The 5,114-nt window shown below is 46.3% G+C and overlaps 1 long non-coding RNA gene across 1 annotated transcript in view; it reads left to right on the forward strand.

The window, feature by feature from the left end:
- The window catches only part of LOC109315867, a 13,919-nt gene extending 11,555 nt beyond the window's left edge, over window positions 1-2,364 (forward strand). Inside the window, exons 2-3 of the long non-coding RNA XR_002102631.1 lie at window positions 1,998-2,072; window positions 2,184-2,364. This is a non-coding gene — a long non-coding RNA (uncharacterized LOC109315867). The remainder of the gene's footprint in view (window positions 1-1,997; window positions 2,073-2,183) is intronic.
- Window positions 2,365-5,114: the final 2,750 nt, after the last annotated feature.

Here is a 5,114-nt window from a genome sequence, read left to right on the forward strand (position 1 = left end):
GCAGCCCTGTCTCACACTGCACCTCACTGGGTGCTCTGGCTTGCTCTATGATCTTGTCTCGCTCAGCCATACTGGGCCCTTGGAGTCAGCACTCTCCCCATACCACGCCCTTCCTGACGCTCGAGTTCGGCACACTCCCAGTACTGCGCCCTTCTGACGCTCGGAGTCGGCACTCTCCCTATACTGTGTCCTTTCTGGCGTTTGGGTTTGGCACACTCCCGAAGTTGCCCTTTTGGCTTTCATCAGTCGCTGCCCCCTCCTCCGGGGCTTCTCAATCATGGCCCACTCTCTGGGGCTGGGGTCTCCCACGCTGCTGCGGGTCCTCTGTGAGGCCTCTTCCAACCCCTAATAGCCTCACCCAAACCTCTGGTGTAACAGTAAACAAAACACAAGCCCCTTGGCTATAACATAAATCTAAGCCATCGGGCTATAACAACATTCGAACCACTCCAAGGTTTCTCCATCTCTCACCAGTATCACATTGTTCAGGCATTCAGGCCTCTTCCTTTTCCTCACGCAGGCAGAGCTCCCTCCCCCTTGGCTGCCAGCAGGGAACTCCCAGCCTGGCCTCAGCCCTGGGGTTTAAATGGGAGCCCCGCCCTGCCCCTTCCGGTCAGCTGACTGCTAGCAGGTGTGAGTCACTGGCCCTTTCTAGTTGCCCCTGCAACCCGAATTTGAGGGGTTATCCCGGCTCTCCAAGTAGCAGGCACCTTGGTGTCCTGCTACAAACACCAATTTTGCTACCTTCCAAATATAATAGGGAAGGAGAGCTCTTCACTCACAGCTACCATTCTTGCACCTTGCAACCTGGATACTTACTGCTTAAACAGCAGGGGGGAAAAATCATCATCAAGAGATCATAGGAAATAGATCATAGGCAAGGGACCTCTTGAGGTCATCTAGCATTGCTTCTTGTCAAGGCAGGACCATCCCTGACTAAACCATCCCAGCCAAGTGCCTGTCTAACCTACTTTTGAAAACTTCCAGGGGTAGAGATGCTACGACTTCTCTAGGTAGCATATTCCAATGCTTGACCAACTTCATAATCAGAAAGTTCCTCCTTATCCCCAACCTAAATTTCCTTTGCTGCAGCTTGAGGCTATTGCTGCTAGTCTTGTGCCCCACAGCCACAGAGAAAAGCCTGTTGGCTCGCATTCATCTTATGGTTCACTATAACCTCCAGGTCCTTCTCTGCACTATTGCAGCCTAGCCAATGATTCACCGGTCTGTATTTCTGTATGCAGTTATTCTGTCCCAAGTGCAGGACTTGGCACTTGTCCTTTTCCATCTCATCAGGTATATTGTTGATAGTATTTCCATTTTATCAGGTCATGTTGGATCCTAGCCCTGCCCTGCAGAGTCTCTACAACTTTATCCAACAGTGTCCTTCCCAAATCTGCTAAGTGTGCACTCAAACCCATTATCCAAATTATTAAGATGTTAAATAACACTGGATCTAGGACAGACCCCTGCGAAGCCCCACTTGATACCTCCTCCCAACTGGACATTGAACCATTGATGATTGCCTTTTAAGCACAGTGATCAGTATCTACCTTATACAAAGGAAATACAGTACTTTCCTCTAGTCTGTATTTCCTTTGGGTTTTTCCCCAAACCATATTACAATGACCTAAAAAGGAGTGCATGTTCTAGATGTAGCTAGAATGTTATTTTATTTAAATTTCAGATCCTCAATAAAATTATCTTCAGCCTATGCCAAAAAAAGGGAAAGAGAAAGATGCTCCTCTCCCAGTGATTTTCTAGATATATCAAGTTATATTACAAGAGTGCTAATTGTAATCTTCCAGTCAAATTTTCTATCAGGGCTCAGGCTGCCTCAGCAGCCTCCTTTAGTCATCTGCAGAAGTCTGGGGAGCTCCTACTTGGTGCTCAGGACATAAATTCAGTCAACATAACGTTTCGAACAGGCTCAGAGACAATTGTCCTGACTACCTCTTTTGAGTGAATTCTTTGATACGCTTATCTCCTTTAATAAGATCACTGTCTGAGACTTTCCAGGCAGAAGACCACTACTCCAAAGAAGACACAGTGACTTGCCTTTCAGTAACCAGGTATTCTTCAAGACACGTCCACCTGCATTCTGTGACCTCCACTTAGGGGACATCTATATGCAGGTTAATGACATAACTAAAGAACAGCTGGTCCACTCTTTGCCTTTTAAGCTTTTGGGGTGAAGGGCACAAGAGCAACCAGGCAAAGGATGCTGTGGAGCAGAAAAAATAGTTCCAGTTGCCTGTCCTGGGAGTGCATGAACATCCTAGAGGGGCATATATATGGACAGAACATTGCAAAGAACACCAGGTCCAGTGAAGTAGGTGATCTCCTCGTCTTTCCTTTCGATTTTTTTTAAATAAAAAAAATTACCTGAATAGGGAGGAAAATTGGAGAAAGACCTGAAAGAGACTAGAATTAGAAAGAAGAAAGTCAGTTCCATTTAGGTTTACTGACTCTACTACAACTGAAAAACAACTGAGATCGCAATCCTACGCAAACAAAGAGAATGCCGAACATTTGACACTAGAAGGATTTTTATTCAAATTCTTGAAAACTTTCTTGTAATTTATTCTTGATAATATCTATTTAATTCTAATCTCTGATTAGCCATTTGGGTAAAAGAAGACTCAGCATATTTGTGTCTCTGTTATGGAGCTGGCACTCACACTATGAATCCTATAGGTCCCCCACTAAAGGTAGGGAACCTTGATGTTGCTAAAATAATTTAAAAACAAGCAAGGGTGGGGATTCTTAACACGTATGCTGTTTTGCAAAACTTTTTCATCCGTTATGCAGCATAAAAACAGCATGGTCCCAATTAAGATAATTTGCAGGTTAGGTTTAAAGACAGCTCACATTGTTTAGGCCTAAAACTAAGCATGGGGTGGGGGCGGAGTGGAGGCATAATATGTAGTAGAAAAGACCCCACAATTCAGGAAACTTGAGTAAATAAGAATAAGGGATGCAGGTTGGGGGCTTGAAACAGTCTACTGGCAAGGGTGGTAAACCCAGGCTGTCCCACTACATCGGGGGCGGGCAATTATTTTGGGCACAGGGCTGCTTACTGAGTTTTGGTAAGCCATCAAGGGCCACTTGATAGGCAGCCCGGGGCAGATTAATATAAATTTTCTAAATTTTCTAGGGGCCCTGCGGGCCGGATAGAATGGCTTGGGAGGCCACATCCGGTCCACGGGCCGCGTTTTGCCCACCCCTGCACTACATGCAGCCCATGGGCTCCAATCCAGGCACCATTCCCCCTTCTGCTCTGGCTTCTGCTACAGCCAGGATCTCCAGTCTCTGGGCTCCTGCTTCCTCCCCTCCTGCTTCTGCTTCCTGCCCCTGCCGGTAGAGCAGGGCAGCACAGTCTGCAGCCTAGGGGCTCACGGCCACTGAAAGGTTGGACAGCCCTGCATTAGAAGACAATTTGTGCCCTTTTTCACAAATCCATTGACTTTTTCACACTTGCAATAAACAGGGTCAGGCTTTCCAGCACATATGCTCATATACATGCTCCATGTATTTTTAATCACTTGGTTTTGACAGCACTTCCTACAGGAAATGCTGATCTCACACACTCCGACAGCAGCGCACTGAGCATGACTGCTAAGCACCAGACTGAAGGAAATGCTAATATTGAAACAAATACACGGCCACCTAGGACAACACGTGGATTGCTGCTGTACCCCTCAGCACAAGAAAAAATTTGACTTGTACCATGCACCTCTAACAGGGCACCCCATACAGGAATTTCATTCACTGGTATGGGTATAAAAATGCAGACAGCAGCTATGCCTAAGTAAATCAGGCAGACTCATGCAGAACAGATTTTACTGGTCACGGGTTCAACCTCTTAAAAAAACATATCACAGGCAGCAGGATCTCTGCCAAGTCTTAACTCCTACATACAGTGATAAACAGAATGAGTAAGATCACCTGAAACAGTCACCTGACAGTGACCTACACTGCCAGAAACGTGACATCCACCCTCGGAGCTAAAGGGGGATCTCCATGAGATGTCAGCAGGATAGAGCCTCTGACACTGCAGAAATTAATTCAATGCGAGTAGGTGCGGAGGTGAACATGAAAACACGCGGTTTTCCTTGTCAGGGAAAGCAGGTAAGAGTCCCTTGTCTTCTACCAGATGTTGGTTGGGAAGCTTTATATAAATCCTTAGCAGCATGAATGAATGGCAACCACACACTAGTGGTCCCAGGCTTTACATTTACACTCTCCTAGTTCTCACGTGTCAAAAACTGCAGTATATGGATTTACAATAATTTACAATAATGGAAATGGTTAGAAGGGAGGGCAATGAAAATGGTTGAGGGGCTGGAGCACACGACTTGTAAGGAGAGGCTGGGGGAGCTGGGCTTATTTAGTCTCAAGACAAGAAGACTGAGGGGGGAATTAATAGCAGGGGGGTTCGAAAGAGGATGGAGCTGGGCTGTTCTCCATGGGGGTAGATGACAGGAGTAATGGGCTCAAGGTGCAGCAAGGGAGGTTTAGGTTGGATATTAGGAAAAACTCTCTCACTAGGAGGGTAGTAAAGGACTGTAACTGGTTACCCAGAGAGGTGGTGGAGTCTCCATCCTTGGAGATTTTTAAAGACCTGGCTACACAAAGCCTTGGCTGGGATGATATAGTTGGGGCTGGTCCTGCTTAGAGCAGAAGGTTGGACTAGATGTGACCTCGAGGTCCCTTCCAACCCTCATTTTCTGTGATTTTATAAAAGAAAATGAGATCCAGTTCTCAGGGATTTCCTTTCCTCAGCTCCCCCCACTAATTTGGTTATGGTTTTTTTGGGGGGAGGCAGTTTGCATTTTTTTTGCAAAAAAACTAGATCCACTTAGTCTGTTACAGATGTGCTAAGACTGGGAACTGTAACAGGGTGCAAACATGACACCAAATGCTTCACAATTGTTCCCATTTCATCCACAGTCACTTTTGAGGTGGATAGGACCAATTTCATAGATTTCATAGACATCAGGGCTGGAAGGGACCTCGAGAGATCATCGAGTCCAGCCCCCTGCCCAAAGGGCAGGAAGTCAGCTGGGGTCATAGGATCCCAGCAAGATAAGCATCCAATTTACTCTTGAAGG

This window comes from Crocodylus porosus, unplaced genomic scaffold, assembly GCF_001723895.1.
Source record: "Crocodylus porosus isolate Cpor-Errol unplaced genomic scaffold, CroPor_comp1, whole genome shotgun sequence".
NCBI classification, from domain to species: domain Eukaryota; kingdom Metazoa; phylum Chordata; order Crocodylia; family Crocodylidae; genus Crocodylus; species Crocodylus porosus.